General features: G+C 38.4%; 1 protein-coding gene and 1 pseudogene across 5 annotated transcripts in view; both read left to right on the top strand.

Moving 5' to 3' along the window:
* The window catches only part of LOC145494416 (uncharacterized), a 78,757-nt gene that overhangs the window by 23,841 nt on the left and 38,316 nt on the right, over positions 1-16,600 (top strand). The gene's annotated exons all lie outside the window — the stretch shown is intronic.
* Positions 1,897-16,600, top strand: part of LOC145494418 (protein mono-ADP-ribosyltransferase PARP14-like) — a 74,884-nt pseudogene continuing 60,180 nt past the window's right edge. The window contains exons 1-4 of the transcript XR_014050250.1: positions 1,897-3,367; positions 7,735-8,280; positions 9,006-9,161; positions 11,413-11,645. The product of XR_014050250.1 is annotated as a protein mono-ADP-ribosyltransferase PARP14-like (transcript). The remainder of the gene's footprint in view (positions 3,368-7,734; positions 8,281-9,005; positions 9,162-11,412; positions 11,646-16,600) is intronic.

Raw genomic sequence — 16,600 nt, 5'->3', positions numbered from 1 at the left:
TGTTTAGAACAAAGAAAGCTATTATCCTTTGTATTAATTAGAATTACTCCTAACGTGTTCAGGAAAAGTCCCAGTTCGGATTAGCCTTTCAACGTGTTAACATCAAGTTTCTTAAAGTTTCTAACTTACCACTCGTGAAATTCCTCAAGCGGACACAGAAGCCGGTAAGTTTTTGCATCTTTTGTATTTTATAGTTCATTCTGCTCTCGGAACAATTGTTTCTAAGCTTCGTAGTCTTTTTTCTAGTTAGTCTAATTATAGTTTTCGTTATATTTACTTCTTAGTTTTACGAAACTACTTTGGTTATCGCTCTCTACACCAGCAGCGTCTATGCAACGTCTCAACGCGTCGCTTCAATAAACTTTGTCTAAACCGGCTGAAGTCGCAAGTTTTGTTGTAGCGATCGTTTCTAAAGCGCGTATTTGACACGTCTGAAAGACACTTGGAATTCACGTGGTTGACGTCCTGTAAGAAACGTAACGTCTTTCCTCTCACATCAACTGTAAGTGAAGAGTTAGCTCGACTGAATCTCGGGAGGAGGGTTGTCTGAGGGTCCACAATAGGGCTCTCAGATCCCGCTTTCCCGCCCATTTTTTCCTGTTAATCCCGCCATCCCGCTCTTTTTAGCCTGGAAATCCCGATCCCGCCTACTTTACAAAGACGTTTCTGCGTTAATGATTAATTTGTTACATTAATAATTAGTTTAATTATTAACACAGAAACTTTTTAAAAATAGATATCGCATAAAATATGAAAAAAAAATTCAATGGGTAGCAGATAAGTAAGCACAAATGATTCTAACGTCTCTTTCTGTAAACGGTTTATTGCTTTGTTTTCTTTTGTTCACGTATCAGTGAAGGAAAAAGATTGTTCATTCCCATATTCAAGAGATGGCCCATAAACGCACTTGACAGTTTCTTTTAAAGCTTTCAGCGTCTTCACTTTCCTTGAAATCTGTGCTCAGAACTTTTCTTTCCGAATGAAGGTATTCCTGCTTGAACATCCCTTTCGTAATATATGGTGACGGAATTCATAATGCCGCATACTTCGTTCGGGAAATCACTATTACCGCCATTCGGTGAGGCCATCCTGGCCAAAACAAGCCATGCGCTCCGGAAAAGGTGGAAAGACTAGAAAAAGGAGAAAGGATCGGGGGGATTACAGACCCAAACATCGAAAATGTCGGAATGGACAGATGCCATTGATGTCAGGGGTCAACGCAAATGATAGCCCGCGTAGCTTGGCGGTTTAACCTTTTTTTTTTTTAACGCAGCTTTGGCGCTCGTTATAGTGCGGCTTCGCCGCTTAAAAAGCGCCAAGCTAGGCAGGCTACACAAATGGTCGCAATAGGACTCAAAGACCTCATACAGTCTCATGATACTAACGTAGTCCAGCGATGATGCATGCGTTTACAGAACCTGACAGGGTACAGAGCCGTTAATTGCTATTCATTACTTGAAACCTGACACAGCTATACGCACAAAAGGTTCGTTTCTGCCAGCTTGTGGTTTTTGCGCTGGTCAATAACAGTTTATGAGGTCACGTAGGAATTGAAATCCCGTATCCCGCTCTGTTCCCCTTGCGAGTCCCGCATCCCAACCCCATAAAAACATGAAATCCCGCTCCCACTCGTAATTGTAATTCCCGCTTCTCGCCCCTGTTTTCAGCTCAAATCCCAAATATCACGGCGAAGAAAAGCCAAATCCCGCATCCCGCCAAACCTATTGGGAACCCTCTTGTCTGGGGTAATAAAAATGCCACGGCCGATAGTATATGAGAATGAAAATACAAGATCAATCACTACGGATCAGGGACAGAAATTTAGTACATCGGATAAGTACTTAAACATATGCTGTCGCGCCGCCATTTTAATTCTTTTGTACTAGACAAGTGTGGAAAAATGTGCGGACGAGACATAGGCCAGTTATAGTAAGTCACTATACGGTTCTTACACTATTCATTTAGTTGATTACTTATATGAACCGCTGAGTCAGTAGCTCGAGGGCTCAATAAGGAACTAAATCACCCAAAGACATCGAAGGCGATCTGCATGTAGCTCTGGGAATTTACGAATAAAATGCTCTTCAGTGAAGTAGGAGACATTAACTACTGAAAGGAAGCTCTTTAGTGCGTATAATGGCAAGCGGACAAACTTCGAGTGCAGCAAGTAGGCCAACTATTTATAATGTCATGTTTCTCTGCGACGAGTGGAAGTCTTCTAAAGGTGGTCTGTCCACTTTCAACAGAGAATTTGCTGTAAATTTGGCAAAAACTACAAGCGACAGCATCAAAGTTCACTGCTACGTCTCTCAAAGCGATGAACTGAGCAGAGAAGATGCCAGGCAACATGGAGTTAACTTGATCACTGCTCGGAGTATCCCTGGATCCGTTGTTCCTCTTGATTCGTTGAAAATTCCACCACCGGAACTTCCGAATCTGGACATTGTTGTAGGCCACGGAAGAAAGTTTGGTACCCCTGCCTATTGTATCGTCCAAAGTGCAAAGTGCAAGTGGATACATTTTGTCCATGTGTTCTGTGAAGACCTTGGAAAGTTCAAAGCAACGCAGAGTGCTGCAGTGGATACAATCGAAGAGAATGAGAAGAAACATAAACGTGAAATTGATCTGTGCAAAGTAGCTGATGTTGTTGTCGCAGTTGGATCACGGCTACAACAGAAATACAGCAATTGTCTTCCACATGTTAAGGTGGAGATCATCACTCCTGGGATTTTTGAAAAGTTTTCAAATGAGTCATCACAGCTGGTCAAAGACAGATTACATGTGGTAAAGAAGAAGTTCAATGTCTTTATGTTTGGACGGGCTAGCTTTGAAGATCTTACCCTCAAAGGTTATGACATTGTTGCAGATGCCATAGGATCCCTTGGCAAAATGTTTGAGCTGACATTTGTTGGCTCATCTCCTGGTGAACACACAAAAATAAGACAATGGTTTCTTGACAACACAAGCATAAGCCTTAACCAAATAACAGTCCGTGGTTATTGCACTGAGCAAGATGAACTTAAGATGATGTACTATGCATCAGACATCATTGTCCTCCCTTCACGCACTGAAGGGTTTGGGTTGGTTGCCCTGGAAGCAATTTCTGCTAGTATTCCTGTTCTTGTTGCTGGTGAAACTGGAATAGCTGAAGCTTTACTTGAAGTAGAAGGTGGAAAGTCTGTCATCATTGAATCAGATGACCCTGAAGAGTGGGCTCAAAGGATCCAACAACTGTCCAGGCAAAGTCCAGAAGAGAGAGAAAACAATGCCAAGCTACTCAGAGACAACTACAGTAAAACTTACCCCTGGAGCAATGAATGTCAGAGATTCAACAGGATGATCCAGGGTTTAGTAGAAAGCTTAAATGGTATGTTTACTTACTTAAAGCCTCCCAGTTCCACCATGATCATGACTAAAATACCACACAAGTACATACAAGTAACATATGAGTATATAAGAGTACATACGAGTATATACAAGTACATACGAGTACATAGGAGTGCATACAAGTAACATGCTAAGCCTTGGAGAATGTATGTATGTGGCACAGGCCCATATGTGTGGTATGCACACATGTGTAACACTTGCGCACCCTCGTGTGTGTGCGTAAAACATACCCCGTGCACATGTAAAAATGAAATATAAAGATAAAAATGGTACATTTCATGTTTACTACCCTCCTGCTATCTTATGTTGCTCCAATGTATTCGTATATAACCTGTTTATTACCATATGTGTCTGTATGTACTCGTATGTTACTCATATGTAGTCGTATGTTCTCGTATGTTACTTATATTTACTCGTATGTTACTCGTATGTACTCGTGTGGTGTTTTAGTCATGATCGTTCTACCATTGCTTTTTGTAGGTACATGTACATGTAGCTACACAGCAACATGTTAATCACAGCAGTGTAAAATGTCTGGCTTTCTAAGGTTTTTCGCATAACAGCCACATGCTCAAGGTTTGATGAACCTTTAAGTCAAGGTTTTGAAAATTCCACACCATGGCAGGAGTTTTTATCATATTTTTCAATATTTATTTATTCAATATTTATTTATTTATTTATTTACTCAAAATTTAATGGCCAGTTACAACATAAATAAATAGGAATGAAGTAAAAAGTAAACATAAAAAATAAAAACAAAGCCATATGGATAATCCATTGGGTTGGCGCATTAGTGAGTGCACTCGCCTCCCACCAATGTGGCCCTGTTCATTTCAGGCCCGGTGTCATATGGGTTGAGTTTCTTGTTTGTTCTTCCCTTGCTCCAAGGGTTTTCTTCCGGGTTCTCCAGACGTGAACACGGACACCAATATTAAGCCATTTTGTTGCACAAAGCCTGTATTAAGTGGACACTTCAAGGGCTGTTTATCTTTAATAGTGGTCTCAGACTCCTTTAACATTGTTCAGTGATGTTGTTTTAAAGCTATTTATTAGGAGAATATTCAGCTTAACTCCAGAATACCCAGCCACTTATTAGCATCTCATTGAATAAGAATAGCAACTATTGTTATATACCTCATTCTTCAAAGCACACCGGCACATGTAAATAAAGTGGCTGGGTATTCTGAAGTTGCTCTGAATATTCTAGACTGATGCATTGACTGACTGGACATTGTTTTATGAGCAGTCTTTGGTCCATATACTCTGTCCTCTTTATGGCCCCAGTTTTACGAATTTCTGTACACTATACTGCATTTTTATGGACTTAGTACTTACAGTTAGAAAATACTGATTGCAAATTTTCAATACCCTGCAATCAGGCAGGGGCCTTTTGTTAGTTCAATAGGCGAGGAAAAAAGAAGACAGTGTAGAGGGAAAATCCGGGTTAAGGTGGCTGAACACAGTTTTTGATACCTGTGTTTCATTCACCATTTCCTCTAAAACCCTTGATCCTTCATTCGCCAAAAATGGCAACAAGCAAGTTAACAACACAAACTTTGGTTTTTTGATGGTTAAGTTGACATATGTGCCATTGCCATGGCAAAATGAATAAATATAAACAGGCCTTTAAAATCAGTTTTGTTTATTTGTCGAAAATCTAGTCATTAGATTTGCTTTATAATTTGCATGCAAGAAGCTTGTAACAATTCTCACAAGTTAACACCATTTTGCTAATAATTTAACAGAGAGATCTTTAATTATCCGTTGTTGAAGGTTCACTGGAATATCTAGAATTTCCTTTGTTAAAGTTCAATTATTTTCAATACTCTAGTTGCTTATTTCCTAAAGTATTTTCGTGCCAAATTTCGTGAAATTCTAATGAGTGGTTCTCAAGGAATAGGCGTATTTCCGAGAGTGCAATTTTTCATTCAATCGCAATTTTTTGACTTACTATGCATGCGCTGCATTTAACTGGGTTCTTTTGGTAACAAAGAAAAAGCTGAGAATTGCTGGGTTCTTTGCATCATTACCTCTTCTAACATATCTTTGTAATAAAAGACTAAAGCCATCAATACACTGCGTTTAATTATAGAGAAAAATAGCACAGATATTGCGGGTGTTCAGTAAATAAAATGATCACTCTATTGACAGCATGCTTGTTTTTCGCAATCTTTGTGTGCGCCCTGAATTGCATCAGCGAAAGCGCACGTGAAAACTGTGTTCAGCCACCGTTAAATTATCAATTGATATGAGGTGACATGCAGTTGTCAATAAACGTGATGATTTCAAAAGGGTAATAATAATGAGCTATTATTGGACAATATATCAGAACCTGTTTAAAGTGGACACCCTTTATTAAGCACACACTAATGAGGTGTCTGCTTAATACAGGTTTTACTGTAATTACTTTTTACCAAAGTTCCGCAAAGTTTTCAAATGATTTTGCTCAAGAATTTCTTTTCAAGGTGACTTAAGCAGCCTCAATAACTTCAAAAATGAAACATACAAGTAGAGAGTGCGAAAGAGAAAGCTAGGGAGTTTGGAATAAATTGCTTTGAGCCCAAATTGTGTTGCTTCGCGAGGTCGGCCACACTTGGACCACACTCAGGAACGCATTATTACAGAAATTATTGTTAGTGTTCAGTGTGATTGTCTGGCTATGAAATTAATGGTCATAATACTGTAGTCTTGAAAATCGTGTGCGGATGTAGGAGTCCACAGCAGAATACTAATTGTGCAATACTGTGAAAAAAATCATGTCATATTTTCATTAATTGAAAAACTGATTTTGTTTCAGTCATGACTTATTTTACAAGTGGAGGTCATCTACAGCCCATAAAAGTAATAAAATCGTACAAGTTAACTGACAAATCTCCTTTTTCACTGTTTACTGACTAAATCCATTTTTTTTTAAACAGTTTACTGACTAAATGGTTTTTTTTTTTTTTTTTTTTTTTTTTTTTACTGTTTACTGACTAGAGCTATACCCCATTGACACACTCATGTAGTTCATAGAGAATTTAACAAAAATTTTCACCAGTCCTCATCACTGGTTCCCTTCATTTGAGGAATTGCCAGCTGGGAGAATCTTTTGTCCAGATGATTCAATTTTATCTGGCTCCCTGGTGGGATATAGGGCCAAAAAAATATCATTGATCATGCATTATTTGCTCAATTCTCTTGACACCTGACAAGTACAGTAGACTCCTTGTTGTATCACTCACTCATTCACTCACTCAATCAATCAATCAATCAATCAACCAACCAACCAACCAACCAACCAACTAACCAATCAATCAGTCAATCAATCAATTTATTAATGTCATGCTTTAGAAGAGGTTGCCCTCAGTATCTGAGCTAGGGGCTCATGTATAAATTGCACGACAACAATAACAAAATATAAATGAGCATTAAATAAAATGGACATTTTAGTAAATAAAATTGTAATAGTAAAATTTGAAATATGAAATGATATAAAGTTATATACATAATGGTCAATGGTAGCAAGTTTTCAATTCATCGTTTTATTGCGACAATGCTCTTTTGTATGGACAAACTGATAAAGAATGACCACACTCATCAGGCAATATCAATGAATGACCGTTAAATTACAAGAACTGGCAATTAAAAGCTAAGGTTGCTATGAGATGCAAAAACAGATGCGAGAGTTGCTATGGAGTGTAAAACAAATAATGTGTAACAAAAAGATTGCAATACTTGATCACAAAGTTCTTGAGTAGGTATCTGTTTCTGTGGGGGCATGAACTTGCTAATTCGTTTCACCTGTTTAGGCTTCACAAATTCTTCTTACAGATGATTGCAAACTTCTCAAAACTACATAAATTACATTTGTTGCTAATGTTGTTATAAGGTCTGCACTTCTTAATGATTCTCCACTTGATGGTAAAAGGTTTGTTGTTATCTTTGAGTAACCAAATGTGTTTAGACAGTTCAGTTTCGTTTCTTTTGCTTTGGTGTCAAAAGGATGCTGTGTGGTTTCTGTAGCGCTTGTTAAAATTTGTGGCATGGTATATCCGTCCGTCCGTCCATCCATCCATCCATCCATCCATCCATCCATCCATCCATACCCAGGAATGTGCCTAAAACCTTTACTAGGAATTCCCAAAGCTTGCAATGTTGCATTCCACTTTCAAAAACATTGTGACAGATGATTTCATTGCACTTCATCTAAAGAGAAGTTTGACTTACAAGTGGGAAGAAGCATTAACTACATAGCACATGTACATGGACATGTAAATAGTATAACAATACATGTACATGTTGTAAAAGTTTAAAACTAAATACAGAATACTAGTAAATATTTGAAAATTTGTTCCAATTTGACAGCTTTGAAATTAAGGATTGATGTGGAAACCATGACACCTACAGAACACAACACACAGGATTTTTCAACAGTAGAATTGGGAGGGTCTCAAAATGGTGGGCACCAGGAGGCATCTGTGGCACCTGTGTCATCAGGCCCTACCCAGCCTTCATGTACAGGTGCTGAAGCTCCCCAAGCACCAATAAGTCCCATTCCTACAGAAGAAGAGGTCTTACGTTTACTTGCTTCAAACTACATGCAGACTACACCTCCAAGTTGCAAGGCTGATCGTGATGAGTTTTTGACGTACCTGAAAGAAATGCGAGTTGTTATCACAGGTGTTAAGTTAGGAAGTTTGCTGATAACCATGAAGTGTGATTCACTTGAGATCCTGGAGATATTGTGGGAAGATTATTCATCTGGTCATCTTGGTGAAGTTGTTCAAAGATGTTTTGTTACAGAAGAGATCTTGAAAAAACTGAGCCTTGCAGAGTTGAATCTACAAACAACAATCTCAGAGGAGGAGTATATGGCATGCAAGATGTACTTTGAGAAAGATCCAGCAGAAGGTAAATAGTTTTAAAAATGTTTTAGTTAAATTACTCAGGAATGCACAATGTCAGGAGAAGACTCAGGCTCCTCCGACCATTAAGATAAAAAAAAAAATCGGTTAAGAGGGAAAAACAAACTTCATATTCTACATGTGCCTAGTTTCTTGGTTCAAATAAAGCAACAATAATAGGCATTATATCTCAAAATACCACATGTTACATGGACATGTACATGTAGCATAACAAATGCAGAACTTTGTTAAATAAGCAAATCTTTGCTGACGTCATTGCTTACATTTTTTTCTCATTAACATATGACTTTGCATCACACTAGACATGAATTGACTACAAGCATTTAAAGAGTTTGTGAAACTCAGTAATTGGTGAAAGTTTTGGCTCTTTGGATGTAATATTCAAGGAGAAATTGGCTTTCAAAAACTGTTAAATTTCTGGGTGGCAATAGCACTAATGAGCTCATACATTTGTAAAATTTTGAGTTTTTAAACCTGTGCCGCACAAAAGGTATTCAATGCATCAGTCTCCAATTCCTTGGCACAGGTAATCATGCTATGCTCTTTCAATATTCAGAACCAATGGTTTTGTAGCTCCATCAGAAACTGAATCGCTTTTGCTAATGACGCAAATATTGTAAACAAAGATTCTTCTGTAAGTCAGAGTACATGTGTATTCATGTACATTGATTACTTCATAGAGAACTAAACAGTCTGTCTTTATTTTTAAAGATCCATGTGAAAGTGTAGCTAAACCTGTTGAAGATGATGATGATGTTGATGATGATGATGTTGATGATGATGATGATGATGATGATGATAATGATGATGATCTGACCAAAACAGGTGAAACAGATGATAAAGATGACTCAGTATCAGATAATGAAGGTATGTGCATGTATATGTGTAAAAACCAGTTTAAAAAAAGTTTTTTTTTTTCCCACAAGTTCCAGGGCTGTGCTCTAGAAGTGCCCAAATGCCACAGGTGACTAACTTTTGCCCTTGGGGGAATGGAAAAAGTTACTTTTAAATTCATATTAGCTTAAGAACTGGGCACCCAGGATTTCATGGCTAGGAACCTTTGGGCTCCTCATAGTTTTTCTCAGACCACAGCCTTGAGTTGTCATAATAGATAATTAGCTGCTCATACTCCAGTGGGGTGGGGGGTACTCCCTACAAAGGCCTACTGTATAGGGGGAGGCTCTGCCCAAAAGGGGTAATTGTTTTTCAGGCTTCAGGTATATCAAGGGGTAGGGAATTCACAAGTTGAGATATATGAGAGGGTGGGGAAATCTGTCATTTTGTAGAGTACTCCCCTCCCCCGGGCTCATACTTGAGATTCCTTTGTTATGCAGTACTGAATGCAAGTAGAGACCTACCCTGTACAGTACAAGATAGATGTTATCTAAAAGGAAATGAATAAAAGAACACCACTTTAGCGAGTGTCAAAAATTCTGCTCAACTGCAAAAAAACACATTCCTTAAGCTACATGTAATAAGCAATCTTAGAAATAAAATGTGTTTCTTAACCCATTTCCGCCTAAAAATTAATGTATCATGTGCTCTTGTACAATTTTTTTCTCAAACAATGGGTGCTGATATTATTGCTTCATATTATAGTATTTATAGTACAATGTATTTGTGATGAACCAGTGCAAATGAATCTAAGATTAGTTTAAGATGCAAGTGCCCTGTAAATTAACCCCTTTTATCAAATTCTTTAATGTTCCAAATAACTTGCAAGTCTCTGAATCCACCAATAACAAGCAGCAGGGCGCAAAATAATGGCCGGTGAACGGACAATGTCCGGCCAGAATGGTGACTTGACCGGCCAAAAACTTCACTCGCCAGTCATGTTGACCGGTCACGTCATGTTGACGCGGTCACGTTATTTATTCTTGAATAGACATTCAATTCGACAACTGTAAATCTTAAATTTTACCTCTTTGTAAAAATACAATTTTGACCTCTCACGCCAAAAAGCACACCAATGGGTATTTGTTCACACGGCTAAAAATTGTTCGCTTGCCATTTGTCATGCGTTCAAGATCGCCAGGCATAGTCAATCGATAAAAATCGACATTGGAAATCAATCGATATCAATCGCTTATTGCTATCGATTGATATCAGCAATCGATAACAATCGATAACTCACAGAAAAATCTCTTTATCGATTGGCAAAAATTGATAAACAATCGATAATTCCTGTCTTCTATTCAAAGATGGCTTTGTTTATGTAAAATAATACCTGGAACAACACAAGACGTTCATCTTCAGCGTGCTACTAGATTATATTTTCCTTTTGGCCTTCTCCGAGATCTATTCTTAGGTTTGCTTCCTAATGCAAATAATTGAATCGCTAGAACACTGACCCTGTTGTTTATGTTTTAACTCGTTACTTAGTACATGACCAGAAGTGGTAAAATCTACCGATTTTTTATTGCTCATTAGTTCTTCATGAATGAAAAGTCTCTCTAAATATGACTACAACAGAGTTTAGATTTTTTATGGTTCTTTGTATCATTAAGAAACTTCACAACACTTGTTGTGTAACTGTAGCCGTATTCGTAGTAATGTGACGATTTGCTGTGCGTTAGCATGGGTGAGAATCAAGGTAACAGAAACTTCTTCTTTGGCTCTGTTTGTTTACCCAGTTATTCCTGAAGCCCTAAATTAGGATCTGTTGATGCATGTTTGGTTTCATTTACGTTTTGATGGACGTAAGTTTTGAAGAACATGTTACTTAACTTTAAGTACATGCAATAGTTTCTTGTCTTCGACAAGCAAAATTTTGCAGTTGTCCTCTGTTACTATCCATTTTGTCTAGAGAAACAGCTTTGCCTATTTCTCTGGTCATACTCGTGTAACCCCTAACCTTTAAATAAAGGGTGTTTTCTACAGGGAAAATTTTTGTTAAGTCGGTTCAACTTCAATGTCCGTTGCAAGCAAACATTGTTCAATGGAAGTTTTGTGCATGAGAATATTTCAAAAACGAGCAAAATTTAATGAGTTTCTGAAGTTTGTTTGTATTTTCTTCTTACAATTGTAGTTGTACTGTAAATTAGCTATGTTTTTATATAAGAAGGCGACATAAATTTCCATGTGTTTTCATTCTGATAACTGTTGGTTTATCGCTTAGATTTCAGTAGAATCAAGACCAAAGGCGAAGAAAGAGGCTTGGATTCAGCAAAGTTTTCCATTGAACAAGTGCCTGCCTGTAAGAGCATTGTTGTCAGTGGTATTTCGGATACTACCACGCGTGATGCCATTGAACTGTACTTTGAAAGTCGAAGAAGAGGTGGGGACCTGTGGAGAGAGTACAATTTATTCCAAAAAGTGGTATGGCTGTGGTTGTGTTTGAAGATCCAAAAGGTTTGTAACGCAATTATCACTAACAGCTATGATTAGCGATTTTTTGTTGATGGGTCTTCCACTAAAAAAATGTTTTTTGTTGTTGATGTACCGTGTGAATGGACTTCACAACCTGACTTTAAATTTAGGCCTTTTCAGGTCACGCACATGCCACACTAGTTAATGAATAACAACCTCCTAACTTTTAAAAAGGGCGTTCATGAAAGGAACAATAATCTTACTTATGTATGGCTTGAGAAACATGGAATTTCATAACTTATGTCCCTAAAACGTGATTTAACCTACTAGTGCCCAGTCTACATCTTGGAACATTTTTCAAAAGAGTTAGAAGTTGGGCTGTTGTAATCCATCAAAACTGAAGTAAGCCACCTTAACCCGATCGAGAATTATTTTAGTCTAGATTAACCAGCGCTCAACCAGAGAGCTGCCTGACAAATGCTATAAACTTATTTAGATGTAGCTTTTACCGAAGAGAATCCGAATTAACTAAAGAAGGCGGAATTAGTTGGGGGAACTTTAATTCTGTAAATCTTTTTTTGATAACCGAAGTCGCAACGAACGGCAGAGAAGTAAAGCGCTGTTCCCAAAAGTACTTCATCGATCGACGACTGCATTCAACACGGTAAAACGACCGAGGCAAATTTGCTGGGATGCCCTTTCTTTGTAGAGAAGAAACTTGAATTGGTCATTCATTAAATCAACTAAAAGTGCAACAATTACACAAACTGCGGGAACGGCTCTGTTCTTCTTCCTGGAGGTCCAAACGTAATTTCCCAAACGATCCGCATCACACAGTAGTCGGATAAATAGCCATCCACTGCTTTCACCTGTCCTCCTTAGCCTTCAAAGACTTGAATTTAAGTTGGATAGACCATATTCAATTCCTTCCACAAAATTCATATCCTTAAGTACACTGTATATGCGAGAACAAAAACTAAATGAATAAGAGTTTTATAGCACTTGAACTTGGCAGATATTTGCTCTGCGAGTTGTGTTGTTGATCGCGCACGACGTCATGACGTATAGTCAGTTCTTGTTTGTTCATTGGTTAATGTGTGTTTATTTTTTTCTCAAACATCTGACCAGGCCGGAATCCTAAGTCCTCGAATTTGATTGGCTAATTGTGCACTCGTGACCGGTCCAGCTTTTTACGATACGGCCCACGGGCCGGATTTTTTCCCCGCTGTAGTGATTAGGGCTCCTAAATTTCGCTCCTAAAAGTTGGCGGTAATCGTCAATCTTTTGCTTTTTTTACACTACCATCGACGATTAGTCAACGCAAGTTTATCTCTGTTCACCTTAAAATGGCGAGGAAAGTCACTGTAAGTAAATTCAATTGAGTGTTTTGAAGTTGTGAGAGTTTGCTCGGTTGTTTGTAGCTTAATGGCGCGTAATCTTGTGTTTCTCTCGCCGTAAAATGTGAGTCAATCTCAGTCGAGTTTACCTGTCTGATTGTTGCTGTATTTAGGAGAATTTCTGTGGAATACACTAAACGAATTTACTCGTTTTCTGTTAGACAATTTACGGTAGAAAAGTCTAATTTCAAGTGATTTTGATAGCAACGACTGACAGAAATTGTTTTTGTAGTAAAACTTCAAACTTCGCACGAAATTTCATATCGCAAAACCAATTTTGGAGAACTTAGGGACTGCGCAATAATTACCTGGAAGGGGAGGTGTTGGGAAATGGGTGAAATATGCCCCAAAACTAAGTCTACCCCCCCTCTCATTAAGCAAAAATTAATTTCAACCCCCCCCCCTCACATAATAATATTAAAGCTAACCTTCCCGCCCCCCTTGAAAAAAATCTCCTCCCATTGATTCCCTCATACCTAGTTTACTTGTTGGAGATCTTCCTCAGGTACAAACATCACTTCAAATGACTCTTCGACGTATGTCAGAGTCATTTGAAGAGTCATCAGAATCACTGGACTCTGAGCTTGTGTCGTGTTCGCGTGAACTGGGAGATTCCTCATCTTCTACAGCATCTCTAGCACTAAGGTTCCCGCGTGCGTGGGTGAGAACTCGATCAATCAACTCAGCCTTGCTTCCACTTATCTTAAGACCTTTTAGCGTTAGATACATTTTCAGCTGCTTGTTGGTAAGCGCTTCTACATCGTTTTTAATTGTCCAAGAAATAAGCGGGAGAGTGTTCCTTTCTCTGACTCTTTTTTTTTAACTTTTGCATCGAGGAACTCAAGGTGCTGTACATAACTTTTACATGCAGTCTCGTCCACGTTGTTCTGGGAACATACCTCTTGCAAAGACCTTTCTTCAGATAGGAAAACAACAGATCAGAACACCTTAGAGTTGATAAATTTGTCAGTTTTATTCCGATGATAGTATATATATATTTGAACTCTAATAACTCTTCCACTACTTTTCCAGGAATGAAAAAGTAATGCCCCCTCTGTATGTATTACATTTTACATCCAACCCCCCCCCCCCCTCTAATTTTCCAACCCCCTCTCCAGGTAATTATTGCACAGTCCCTTAAGTGGTGAAATAAATGCAACCAACATAAAGTAGTTCGAAAAATATCTGTTTTTTTATACATCTTTCTTTGTCTACTATCTGAGTTACCCGCTCGTTGCGAAGATTTTTGCAAATCGTCAGTAGACGGTGCGTAAGCCGATTCAAGGACAAAGCGTAAATGCGTAAACAAACCCATTTGTAATCTGTAAAACCAATTTACTGCAGGAAAAAAAATAAACATGTTATTTGCCGGCTTAGAGTCGGTCCATATGGTGAAAGACTGTGACTTCGGGCTTGAAAATGCTGCCCGAGGCCGCAGGCCGAGGGCAGCATTTTCAAGACCTCGGTCACAATTTTTCACTCTACGGACCTCGCAGCCGGCAGATAACATATATATCTTACCAAATATTAACAAAATAATTGGGGAAGGATTTAATACATTGGGTAAGTTTGATTTTTAACATCAAGAGAAGATCAAGGTAAGTACCGTGATCTTCTCAAGTTAATAACCTAGAGAAAAATGTTCTTTATCAACCTTGAAAATTGAGATCATCTGGTTCAAACGCAGTGAAGATATTCTTTTTTTAGGTATTTGCGAGCTTTTTTGTAGAAATTAAGCTTTAAAGTTTTTTATGCTTTTAAAAGGTAAAATGCCTCAAAAGAGGCGGCTGGGGGTGTTGTAGCTGGGGGGGGGGGGGGGTGCCATGATTGCAAAGAGATACGTGATTGTTGCATGGGCTATGTACCTAATACACCAGGCATTGAAATTAAAGCCAAGTATAATGGGCTTATAGAATAGAAGTGGAAAGAAAGTAAAGTACAATGATTGCAGATTTATCATTCTATGCAACTTGAAAGCTTTTTTGTTGAGGTAAATCTTCTTTTTTTTTTAGTATAACTTCTAGAGGTGAATATAAGAACTGGACATTCTGATTGGTCAAAAAGTTTATCATATGACGCTGGATATTACACGGTGGCGAGAAGATGTGAATTTTATGTTCGAGTGGCAAGAACAATATCTCACGAGTGAGCGCAGCGAACTAGGGAGATATTGTTCTTGCCACCAAGAGATATTGAGATATTGAGATATTGTTCTTGCCAATAGAATAAAAGACATTTCCCAAGACTGGGAGTTCAGCAGTCACTAATATCGCCTTGGAAAGGGAAGAAAAAAAAGGAGAAGTTATTACATCACGGGGTATTCGTATTTGGTAACCCATCCAAGCATGGACCCCGCCGAACAGGGCTTAACTTTTTTAAGCGGGCGAGACGCGGTGCTGTCTTTGTGGTAGTGTGACTCTGCGTTGAATATTTTTTTTTTTCTCTCAAAAAGTAACATAGAAAGAAAAAAATCACCGATATCGCCTGGGAAAATAAAGAACGAAAAAAATAGGAATGAAAATGAGAATCCGATTATACTTGCTTTGCTGATCGGACAGGAAGCCTTACTTTCTTTATAACTGACCCGGACAAGGATCACCAGTAACTTCACGAATGTTTTTGTTGGTGTTACATATCCTCGTGTATTCTCTTACCGTTGCGTTTTGCCAGTGGGCTTTAACTTTAACTTAACTTACTGGCATAAACCTCAAGTCAGTGGCATCAAAATTGTCACTGTATACAGACGATCCATTTTGCAAGTTGAGTGGCTCATAGCCACTTTTTTTGTTCTGTACTCACCTAGACTCGAACACCCAATCTCTGACTTTGTAGTCCACCTTAACCTCCTCTAGGCTATACAAGCAATTGTTGTAAATTTCCTCATATTTTCCAGTCTAATAAGTTATTTGTCCCCGACTCTCCTTCCCCTTTGAGGAAAATTAAACTACTTTAAAATCACTCTGATTTAAGGACGTTCGCGCTAATTTTTTACGCATCCTTACTGCGCACGCAAATTCACACGCCACGTCATGAGCGCGCGCTAAGTAATAAAATGAACAATGATATGGCAGATGACCATTGCTATAGCTTTGCCTGGATTTAACGATCTTGGACGTTCGGTGACCCCTACTTTTCTTTCCAGGAACAGATTTTATTTACAATTATCTCCACATTGTCCAAAAGTGAACAAAAAATCAATGTGGGAAGTTGGAAAAAACGTTTCAAGATTTCTGTCCACAGGACATCGAATCCTGCCATCTTGCGGCTGCAAGGCGTGTGAAACTCTGGCCGCTAAATGTGAACTTGTTCTTTAAGGAACCTTACCAGTTGACTAAATTCACTTAATAGGTCCCCTTAAACAATATTTGGTAGAGAACCTCAAAGATCTAATATCAATATATTTGGGCTTACAGACACTGTGGCCTTATTTGCTAGCGAAGCCCGTTTTTTCATATTTTGGGTGTTCTTTCGGGCATGTTCTCTCCAAAACGAAGTCGGTGACTCCTCATTTTTTACATTTCAGACATAACTAACTCATCATCTTACAGTGGTAAAAGTCTGAGAAAACAAAATCAATGTTGGAAAATTTTCGCGCGAACG

The sequence above is a fragment of the Orbicella franksi genome, chromosome 8, assembly GCF_964199315.1.
Source record: "Orbicella franksi chromosome 8, jaOrbFran1.1, whole genome shotgun sequence".
Classification (NCBI taxonomy): domain Eukaryota; kingdom Metazoa; phylum Cnidaria; class Anthozoa; order Scleractinia; family Merulinidae; genus Orbicella; species Orbicella franksi.
This window is presented reverse-complemented; position numbering and strand designations above follow the sequence as displayed.